Below are 12,239 nucleotides of genomic sequence, written 5' to 3' on the forward strand. Positions count from 1 at the left end.
GCAACCATTGACATTTTAAAAATAGAACTATTACATTATTGTTTAAGCAGGTCTATTGAGTTATAATTCACATGCCATACAAATTACTAATTTAAAATATACAACTCCAAATATATTCACAAAGTTGTGCAAACATCAACATAATAAATTTTAGAACATTTTCATTGCTTCAAAATGAAACCCCACACCCCCTAGCTGTCAGCCCCCAATCCTCCCATCATTCTCCTACCCAGCCCTAGGCAACCATTAATCTACTTCCTGAATCTACAGGTTTACCTATTTTGGAAATTTTGTATAAGTGGAAACATACAATATGTAGTCCTTTGTGACTGGCTTCTTTCTTTTAGCATAATGTTATCAAAGTTCATTCACGTTTTAGCATCTATCAGTACTTCACTTCTTTTTATTAACAAATAACATTCCATTGTACAGATATATCACATTTTATTTATCCAATCAGTTGACGGACATTTGGATTGTTCTCATTTCTTAGCTATTATGAACAATGCTGCTGTGAACATTTGTATAGATGTTTTGTGTGTGGACATGTTTTCATTTCTTTTGAGTACATACTGAGGAGTGGAATTACTGGACCATACCATAACTTTATGTTTAACAATTTGAGGAACTACAGACTGTTTTCAAAAGCAGCTGAATCACACGTCTTCGCCAACACTTGTAATTATCTGTAGTTTTTATTCTAGTCATCCTAGTAGGTGTAAGGTGGAATCTCACTGCGATTTTTACTTGCAATTCTCTGATAGCTAATGATGTTGAGCATCTTTTTATATGTTTATTGACCATTTGTATATCTCCTTTGGAGAAATGTCTACTCAGATCCTTTGACAATTTTTAATACGATTATTTGTCTTTTTATCATTGAGTTGTAATAGTTCTTTATATATTCTGGATACTCGCCCCTTATCAGACATATGATGTGCAAAAACTTTCTCCCATTCTCTGGGCTGCCTAAATATCATGGAGATTTCATTCCCACCATAATCCATATAAAACATACATGAATAAGGACTAGGAAAATTTACATCATACCCTTTTCTCTTTGAAACGATATTTCATTCCTCTTTTCCCTCAGAATTTCATCCTAACATATTTATGCTTGAAAGTCTTCTGATTTATTAATTCTCTATTGTACCTCACTGCAACAAAGAGTTTCATACATACATTAAAATTTTTAAATACCTTTGATCTCCTGTGACCACAAAACTCTAAGCGTTAATGTTTTTCTTCTGGATTCAGTTATAATTATTTTTATATTTTTTGTGTTTTTATTATAATTACTTATAATTATTGTATAATTATTAATAGGACACAGCAAGCATAATATTTACCATGATAAATACTTATTAAATATAAGGAATAAATTTCATTGGTAATGCATTGCTTAATAAGGTGAATGGGGTTGGGGAAAATTAAGAGGCATTAAGATTCACCTGACATCAAAACTATGAACTGGTCCTTTGTTTGATGATCAGGGCTTTGAAAATCTTAGATCAATATGCCAATAGTAAGATTAGAGATGGAGGAGAATGCTTTCTGTAAAATAGGAGAAGGCTATAGTAGAAGAAAAGGTGGGAAAGAAGATTCTGCATCATGCCCAGACCATGGGCGTGTTTTCAGGAAGAGGAGTTTCCCGAAAGAATACATCAGAAGTTAAGGATCTGGAAAGAGATTCCCTGGATAGTTTTATCCAGGCCTACATACCTCTTGGAAAGTCTTTTCGTAAGTGTACGTGTTACCCAGTTGGGAGACAGCTGCATCAGAGGGTCTTGTGCTCCTTCGGATGATTATGCATAATAAATACTTATTATATTACACAAAGTGTCTCTTTGCTAACACCTCTTTCTATACAGGACAGAAGTGGTACCTTAGGTGGAGAACGCAGCTTACTTTCTCCAGTATTTCTTAATAAAATACGATGGGTCAAAGCAGTCAAGATAATTCAAATAATCAAGAAGGTTTGTGTTAAGCAGTTGGTAAGAAAAGATCCAAATGCTGATTAATTTAAGTAATTTTCTATCTTTTACTCTAAAGTTTGATGGCTTCAAATCAGTTGCTACACTAGACAGCAACATATAATAAGCCTAAAATAGCTACTTTTAAAATCAGGCTTAAGCTTGACAAGAGCTTATGAGTGGATTAATATTGCTTACACTCGTGTAAACGTCACTTTGACAAACTACACGTTTGTCTTGATGACATCTCCCCCAGGCATATGGCGCTTCCATTAACTCTGGTGTTATCTTTGCAGCAGGAGAATATGCCTAATTGCTTTCAGAATATTCATAATTTACAAGGCCTCTCGTTGGTCATGATTCATAATTGCTTATAATATTGAGGGGAAAGATCCCTGCACAGATGCTATCCAGTGTGTGGGGTTTTTTTTTTTAACTATTATTAATTTCAAAGAACAAACTGTTCTCTTTGAGGCAAACATTTAACAGTCATGATCCAAATTTTAGATGAAATTGTTACCTTATAAAGTGTAACACAAAAAAGATGTTAGGCTGAACTTTATCATGGCAACCTTGGGCAACTGAGAGAAACTGCAAATATGAAGTCAAAGAAGAATATAAATTCATGATTGGAATTTAACAATTTAATTCAAAACAATTTCATTCAACAAGTATTTATTAATAACTCTCCTTGCATAATACTCTATGATAAACATACGCAAGACAAACACACTTCAGCCCTTGATTCTATCACCTAACTGGCAACATGAAATACACAAAGAATCTGAGGATTATAAGGGGATGTGTGATCCAAATATCCATCCCCAAACTTAGGTCATCATAATTCAGAACTACCCTCTGGGGAACGGATGACTTATAAAATCAGTTCCACGGTCATATTCCTCCCCATCCACCTTTCCTGCAGCGACACAAAAATTCAAACAAACCAATACAAATCTTGCCAAATAGACAATCTTTCATGAGATTAATTAAAGTAACTTTGGAAAACTGCTTGTCACACACAAGACCACAGAAAATGAGGATCTCGAGATCCTCTTTATAATTAACAAAGATTTTTAAATCTACAAGTTTACAGATGCTTTAAAAGGGAATGAAATGATTATCAACTTTTTTTTTTTTTTGGCCGCACCACGTGGCTTGCAGGATCTTAGTTCCCCGACCAGGGATCGAACCCAAGCCCTTGCCAGTGGAAGCTCGGAGTCCTAACCAGTGGACCGCCAGGGAATTCCCGTTATCAAATTTTTTAATCCCCTGGAAAAATATAAATAAATAAATAGGACCCTCTTTATGATCATACGTAAACAAAAGATAGCATATGTGTTATACAATTTCAGAAATGATTATTCCCAAAAACCTTAATTCATTTCTTTTTTTTCTAATTATTAGCACATTTTTTCTAATTAGTTGCAAATAAAAACTAGAATGAACTTATTCTTATGATTATCAGTTAATTTTCTAAAAGACGAAATCCCAATCAAGCCTTATATGCATAGTAATCATGAAATGTTGTTCTTCATTTTTAGTGGATTCACCTTCAGTGAACTTTTTCCAGTGCCAATCATCCTTGAGCCTCCTATATCTTTCTAGTTCCAATTAATGAGCAACATTCTAGCCAGATCTAAGCCTACTTGAACTATCTGTGCTTAAAGGGGTTTTCTGCTGTGGAACCCGCTGCCATCTTTCTCCAACTCAGTCCCAGAAGCCCTTCCTGGCACCAAGTGTATTGTGTGTACTCCTCCCCTCCCCCACTTTGGCCTTTGTGCCCGGTGGCCCACACAAGCCAACCACTGAGCAAGACACACAAGCCTCCCCAGACCATGAGTCTTCACGGATTCCATTGTGAATCACTCTGGAGTAGACAAACGTGTAATTGTCAAAAATTCTTACAAACAGTGGACCCTGGTCTAAGAATCTTAAATTCTTCCTGGAAAGCTAAAACATATTCTACTTTTATTCACTTGACATACTTGAAATTTAATTCATAAAACTGCCCCCCTACCACCACTACCAGCACTCTCCACCCCTTCACACCTCAGCATTTTGCTAATCCCTTTCTCCAAGATGGTCTGTCTTCCCAAACTAAAAACGCAAGGGACGCAAAACAGTGGGTCTCAGGTGGGCACTCTGCCTTTCTGAGGAGCTCCAGGCAAGAAGTCACCAAGTAAGCTAGGGCATTTTACCACATGTTCAGTCATTCACAAATCATATACCACAACTTGTATGATGCAGAGCATCTAGTGAATTCAGAGATGTTAAATGAGCAGCTTGGAGAAATAAGCCAAAGCCAGAATGTAAGAATCCTTGATTTCATGATGTTCCCATAAGAACAGGAATTTTTGACCCTGCCAGACCAGAGCCACCTTTTGATAGCAACCTTTGGAATCCATAAACACAGTACACACAGAGAAAGAGAGAAAACTGTAATATAAAGGCAAATAAAGAGGAGTAGTTTTTACCATCTTTCATATGTGTAAATTATGTGCATACATATTTTAAGATGCAAATAGGCATGGCTACACTAAATGATTTAATGATGTAAGATGCTTGCAACTATCTTTAATGAGTAAATTTGAATTTAAAAGAAGTAAAATTCATTCACCGGACTGTTCAACACTTTTTATTGGATATTTTAAAATAAAGGCAAAGTGTGTGTGTTTCGGGGGGGGCTGTATTCATAATCATTATATTGCCCACAGTGTGTACTGGTACAATTCAAATACCACAAGCAGCACTGCTACAGGTGAAGGGATTTGCCAAAATGGTGGACATGTCTTTGAAAAGTTACCAATAAATCAAAGTACAACTTTTGAAGTATTCAGCAGTTACATTTCTGAAAATTTCAGAATATATTAAAACTGTGTCAAAAAAATTTTTTGTATGTTAAATGGGGTTAGGTTTTTGGCTCAGATAATTATAGACAGATATTTCACCAACCGAACCTCCAATAGGGATAGTCTAAGATTTTGCAGGATGCACAGGATAAGCTTTCACTTGTTTGGTATTGTTCTGTATACTACAGAATGTCTAGCACCTCTGGTCCTCCACACACCAAACACCAATAGTGCACTCCATTCTTTTGGACAACTGAAGTCAGTTCCCACCAATTTCCAAAACACTACTTGAGGAAGCAGTACCCCTCCCACTGAGACCCACTGAATAAAGCTGTTCGAAAAGTACTGGCTGGGGACTAACAGGCACCAGATCCAGTGCGAGGCACTAGGGACAAAGTGGTGAAAAAAACAGAGCTTAGAGCATAGTGGAGAAGGTGACATTAAACAACACCCAAGGGCTTCCCTGGTGGTGCAGTGGTTAAGAATCCACCTGCCAATGCAGGGGACATGGGTTCAAGCCCTGGTCCAGGAAGATCCCACATGCCACGGAGCAACTAAGCCCATGCGTCACAACTACTAAGCCTGTGTTCTAGAGCCCATGAGCCACAACTACTGAGCCCATGTGCCACAACTACTGAAGCCCACAAGCCTAGAGCCCATGCTCCGCAACAAGAGAAGCCACCACAATCAGAACCCCGCGCACCGCAACAAAGAGTAGCCCCCGCTCGCCACAGCTAGAGAAAGCCCGTGCGCAGCAACGAAGACCCAATGCAGCCAAAAATAAAATTAATTAATTAAATAAATAAATAAATTTAGTTTTTAAAAAACCCAAGTAATTATGTCAATACAAAACATTCTAAGTACTATGAAAGAAAATTAATAAACTAATAATTTAGATGGTGGGGTGGCATCTGACTTTAGAAGTTTGTGGATCAGTGGAAGTATTCTATTAACTTGGAGACATAAATAGGGTTGTCAGCTTTTTGATTTTGCCATGAAAGATCATTTTTTAAAAAAACAAGAACTACCATTTACAATCACCGTGGTAACAAGAAGGCAGGAAAATTATTTCTGAATTTTAAAAAAGTGGATAAAACAAGAACACTTTTAGTGTAGTGGAAAGCCTCACTCACTACATTATTATTTTTCTCTTTTTGTTGCAGGCTAATAAAAACTTATCAAAGATTGGCATTTTGTGACCAGAGCACAAAATCCTTGCTGCTCCAAGTGTGGTCTGTGGACCAGCAACAACAGCATCGCCAGAAAATTTTTGAGAAACGCAAAACCTCAGGCCCCACCTCAGACCTACTGCATCAAAATCTGTTAACAAGTCCCCCAGGTGATTCACATCCACATTAAAGTTTGAGAAACACTGTCCTAGAATAGATACTGACCCTCCAATGGCTGAAAATCAGCCATACCCATCTACATGGAAGATTCAAAAATGATCTTTAACACTCGAGAACCATTTTTCTCAAAGAAGGTAACTGAAGGATCCTGGAAAAACGAGGGCACAGGATGAAATATAAAGCAGATGAGCTGGCCTCCTAAGGATCAAACATCTTTCACCTTTTAAACCTGATGACCTTGAAAAGTAGTGGGGGGCATGGTCAATCACAAACAACATTCACAGCTTTGCAGTAGACTTCAGTAGCATGAAACAGAGTTCCCCAGCTTCTGTGCAAGAGACCGTATCCGGGGAGTGTGCTAAATGCTAAGTCTTGTTAGGACTGCTAAGTCTTGCCATAAGACAAAGCAATTTTTATCGCTAGCTGTCAACAAGTCAACCAACTGTTTAGGTAGGTTGACACATGCTACATTTTAATTCATGTCTTAGGATATTTTATCCCACAACTGGTTTTTCTAACAAAGAAAATCTCTCTAGATACATGTTAATTACTGGCAAAGACATGAGGCACAGACTCATGCCTCTTTTCTAAGCCACTTGGTTGGAAAAATAATTGCCAGTACAGTGCAGTGCTTTTTCAAGACAAAAGAAGAGTTTAAGTATAGATCTCTGCTAACCAATAGGGTAGCTGCTAGTCACATATGGCTACTAACCACCTGAAATGTGGCTAGTCCAAACTGAAACATGCTGCAAGTATAAAATACATAAGTGGATTTTTAAAACTTACTCCCCAAAAAAGTTAAATAACACAATAATAATTTTTATACTGATTACATGTCCAAATTATAATACTTTAATATATTGGGTTAAATAACATATAAAATTAAAGTTACCTATTCCTTTTACATTTTTAATGTGACTACTAAAAATTTTTCATTTTCTAGTAAATTTTAATGTGGCTTGCATTATAGTTCCACTGGACAGTACAGGTCTAGAAGCACATGAGATTTACACATGCACTGACCTTAAGTTTACAAAAAGTATGGAGATAACTGCAGAAAACATGTATTTAGGAGGTAGCCAAATTTAAAAGGGGACAGAAAGTGTTCAGCAGATCTTTTTATTTTAACAACTGCTGAGCAAGAGAGCCCTTTCTGAAATGGGGGGGGGGTCCCTGGATTTATACCCAAAGAAGAGAGAAATAAAAATAATATTTAATAAAAATAGAGAAAGTATTAATATTTAATATTTAATAAAAATAGAGAAAGGGGAGGAGTTGATACAAACTGAAGCGCAATCCCAGTGATGATGAGTTCTCTCAGAGTCTAGGAATGCAGAGGAGTGGAAAAGATAAACAAATTCCATTGACAAGAGCCAATAATTTCCTGGCCTGAGCCACTCAAATCACTAAACTTTCCCACCCCTACATGGGGAAGGTAAAACCACAATCTCAGTACTTGAGTCAGATCAAGAAAGGTGCTACATGTGGAGCACAGCCAGGGGCTGACCATGTTGGTTTGCAGAGATGACACTATAAATGGAAGTGAACTCACACTTCTTCTTCCGTTGTACAAAGAAAAACAGAAAAACTTCCATGAGCTTAAAAAGTAGATTCAAAACTTACTTTTTTTAACACGAAGACCTTACATACCTGCGTTAAAACAGCATCCCCAACAACTGGAAAATGGTGCTGGGTCGGTTAGTTCAGGGACGAGGCTACGAATATGAAACAAGCAAAGGAGCTGAAACCATCTCCAATCTGGGCAGATTCCTCTCATTCCTGTCTCGGGAACAATCCCATCACTTAGGAAATCTGGATCTCTGCCAACACGCTGCTTGTGCAGTCGGCTGGGGGATGGGGGAGGCGGGTGGAAATGTCTGGGCAGCTGGCTTTTATCACAAAGCCTTCTCTCTTCGAAAGGCTTACAATGAATTTCCTAGACATGATATAACACAATATTTTAAGGGTTCAGTAGTACAAAAATATCACATTAAAAAAAATATGTGTCCGAGGTATAAGAGGCCAATAACTACATAAACGGAGTCTGATGCAAATATTAAAACACCATATTCCAGCGGTTTTTAAATTCCTTTCATTAGGCTTAACCTCAACACATCTATATGGGGGAAAAAGAAACTCACATATTGAGAGCTTAATAGAGGCACCAAGTACTTCCCTACCTTATCCCACTTAAGAATGACTAACTTCTGATAGGAAATTTACTGCGAGCCATTCATGTATTGAAACTCATGTGACCCTAACAACCCTATGAGGTAGGTATTATTAGTATCCCCCTGTTTCAAGATACATGGAGAGGTTAAGTATCACACAACCAAGAGGTGTTGGAGCCTGGACAGGACTGTAGGTTTATGACATCAGGCAGCTGGGCACCAGCACCCTGAATTCTCAGCTAACACATGAAATTGCCGCACAGCCTTCACTCTCAGATGAGGAGACTGAGGCTGAGAGATTAGGAGACATCTGTTCATCGTAACAAAGGGACTGCATGGGGGAGTACGGACTCGAATCCATATCTAACGCTGAATTCTTCTCATAAGCAGCTTCCTGTTTTCACCAAACCTTTGCCCCAGCTTGCAATACTGTCAGAAGTCATTTATCCCTATTCCCCAAGGGAGGGTTGCGAGCCACGTCGTCTCCCTTCTCTTCTCTTAGCCAAACTGCCAATATTCCTACTATAGTATGAGCTTTTGGCCCTTGAGGCATCTGAAAAATACAAAATAGGATTTACGCTCTTCACAGCTATGTACAATTAAGTATTCAGGTCTATAAATCTGTCATAGAATATGGAAAATCAAATGCATTTGTCTGAATGGAGAAATTAGTGGGTGATTCATATTATTTCTCATTAATATATTATAATATTCAGGAAATTAAGTACCATTTTGAAATCCACATTATTAGAGCTTTTAGGTCACACACCTTGCCTGATTTGATCCTAAATGCAATGTCCTTAAATCCTGACTTTCTTGGGTGAAGCAGAATAATGGGGTCAAGGTAGGAGGACAGGAAACTTGGGTCCCAGACCCAGCTCCACTGAAAGAATAGAAAATTGTGGCTTGGGGCACAGCACTCACCTTCTTGGAAGGCAATTTCCCCCTCTACAAAACAGGGATGAAAATATTTATCCACTACCTCACAGGGCTGTTGCAAGAACTGACTGAGATAACATGTGAAATTGTTCTGTGAACTCTGAAGCCCTGTGAATTCTGAAAATCTGTTATGAATATGCAGTGACGCTCTTGCCTGATGTTAGCCAGCAGGAGAAGGGGCTTCAGGACCTCTGATGATGGCAAAGAGGGAGACAGCAGTCTGTCCCTCTAATCCCACATGCCCAATAATTCACCCTCCAGGTGAAATCATCACTGGATTTTCAGGGTCAGGAACTGTGTTCTTAAACCACAGTGAGAGATAATAAGCACTGATTTAAATAAAAGGCTTGAGAACTCCTGGAAGGCACAATCACCACTGCAACTCTCATCCAAACAAGTCTCCAAGGGATGTCTGAAGATGCTCTAGGGGAGCTTTCATTGCTAGACCCTTTGATCAAGCGCAAGATGGGTGAAGATTTTAACCTTAAAATTACTTAAAAATGAATTGACATGCATAATGCTTAGGTGTCTTACTTTTTTTTTTAATCCACTGAAAAAAAAACTTAAGAAAAACAAACCTAATACCTTCAAATCTAATGTTCAGAACACTTCAGATATTCCTTTTCAGATGTTTTTATTTTCCCTCCTTGTGTCACATTATCGACATGCCAGTATCCAAGTCTATTACCAAACCTGCCAAAGAGATGCATATATGGAGAATAGCCCTTTTTTAAAAAGGCGCAAAATAGCTAAAGATCTTCAAATTCAACTACAGTAACAGCTGCCCCTCTCTTAAAATAAAGGATGCCTAATTATTGGTATTCATGTGGTCAGACTATACCCTCAGAAGACACAGAGCCACCCTTTCAGACCACAACAGAAATCCTTTTAAGCCATTTGACATCTTGCACAGTACAGTTTTAGACCTGCACATATGTCTCAGTTAAGGGCAGAAAATTCACATGATTACAAACCCTAGAAAAAAAAAATGTTTAAGACAAAGAGGCCAAAATTTTTAAAAGAAATACATAAAAGAAACAGAATTTTTAAAAATTATAGTACAAGGAAGCCAGTGCACTGACAAATAGCACATTACTACATTAATGATGGAAACTATGAATATTCATTGCACAATAGTCATAAATAGAATGAAGGGATACCAGAGAGTGCAGATGGGCAAAAACTCAAAAAGCTTTTAAAAGAAAAAAAAAGAAGAAGAAAGAAGGAAAGAAAACACATACAGCCTTAGACAATACTATTTAAGTAAGGGTCCCTGGGTGGAAACTTTGATCTAAGATAAGATAGGACAGTAAAGAAGGAATTTCCTTTCAAAAAGGTAAATAAATAAACAGTATAAAATACCCAGAATGACAGGAAGAGCTTTCAGTAAAAACACACTCAGGCTAGTCTTTGCTTAGGATGTTTGGGATAATCACTACTAAGGTTAGTAAGTACTGCCACACCCCCTCACATCCCCAACTCCCCACTTAGAGAAGGAACAACCCCAGATAAAAATCCAACGCACTGATGTGCAATCTTGAATGTTTAATTTGTATGTATCTTGGGAATAAGGAGGAAAAACCAAAGATGCAAATAGAATTAACCCCAAACCACGTGCTCATGAATCACAGATTGTGTTTCTCCCATTAGAAGCTAGAGACTTCTGGGAAAAGTTACCACACTGGACAGACAGTTGTTCTAAAGGACAGTTTCAAGATAAGGACAGAAACCCCATAAGCTCTAGATGAGCAAAAACACTACCACACAAATGGACAGTCGTTACCTGTTTTCAAAATATGTGCACAGATTATTCTAAACTGCTGTCTCCAAACTAACCATAGGGGCAAAAAGACGTGGGTACTAAATTATTGACAACACATAACATCTGGCCTGTACTGTTTAATTAGATGAGAAAGAATCCTTCAGGCAAATGCCACAGGATGGATGGGACTGGAGGAAGCACCTACTCTAAGTAGGAAAATCAATTTGTTTGCAGCACTTTCATTTTGTTTCTCAATTAGTCCCACATCCAAGCGCTACCCTAATACACTCTTAGCATTCATTCGCAACTTAAAAGTCACTACTGAGGCCCGCACGCCTAGAGCTGAGAAGCCCGCGCACTGCAACGAGGGGTGGCCCCCGCTCGCCACAGCTAGAGAGGGCCCGTGCACAGCGGCGAAGACCCAACACAGCCAAAAAAATAAATAAATAAATTTATTTTTAAAAAAAGTCACACAGTTCAAGTAAATGTAACTCAATCATCATTTAAATGCAAGGAACTTTCAGTGTTCCTTTCAAAAGGCCAACAATCCAGCAGGTCCCTTCCAGCAGCTACTTTAGCCGTCAGGAAGGGGGCTGTCTAGGTCACCCCCAGTTCTGCCACTTCACCAGCCCTGGAACCCTGGGCTGGTTGCTTAACTTCTCTAAACCTTAGTTTCCCCGTCTGTAAAAGTAGAAATACTAATGCCAATTATGGGGAAGACTAAATAATGTGCACAAAGAAAAATCATTTAAGGGTCTGTCGTTTATTTTCTCAAGTCTCATCATCAATAAATGACTGGTGGGACTTCCCTGGCAGTCCAGTGGTTAAGACTCCATGCTTCCAATGCAGGGGGCGTGGGTTTGATCCCTTGTCGGGGAACTAAGATCCCGCATGCCATGCAGCAAGGCCAAAAGATTAAAAAAAAAAAAAAAAAAGTTTGAAAAAAAAATTTTTTTTAAATGATTGGTGAATTCCAAAAAAGAGAGGGAGAAAGAAAAAAGAAATATTATGTCTGAATTATGGAAATAAATTCACCAAAAAGACCAAAAATATGTTCTCTGTTTATTCTTTCAAGCAACATTTATTCAGCACATACTAGGTGCAAAGCACTAAGCTGAACAAACGAGTATAGAGAGAGGGAGAAATGATCTCTGCCCCCAGGAACCGAACGCCCCCGTTGAGGAAATAAAAGA

At 38.2% G+C, this 12,239-nt stretch overlaps 1 protein-coding gene across 4 annotated transcripts in view; it reads right to left on the reverse strand.

Moving 5' to 3' along the window:
* Positions 1-12,239, reverse strand: part of CDK14 (cyclin dependent kinase 14) — a 595,554-nt gene that overhangs the window by 530,248 nt on the left and 53,067 nt on the right. Inside the window, exon 1 of one of the 4 annotated variants that reach the window (XM_061198584.1) lies at positions 7,825-7,891. The exons of the other annotated variants lie outside the window; for them this stretch is intronic. The gene's annotated coding sequence lies outside the window, so the exon portion shown is untranslated. Of the gene's footprint in view, positions 1-7,824; positions 7,892-12,239 lie in introns of those variants that run through there. 4 annotated transcript variants of the gene reach the window in all.

Source organism: Eubalaena glacialis, chromosome 8 (genome assembly GCF_028564815.1).
Source record: "Eubalaena glacialis isolate mEubGla1 chromosome 8, mEubGla1.1.hap2.+ XY, whole genome shotgun sequence".
NCBI lineage: Eukaryota > Metazoa > Chordata > Mammalia > Artiodactyla > Balaenidae > Eubalaena > Eubalaena glacialis.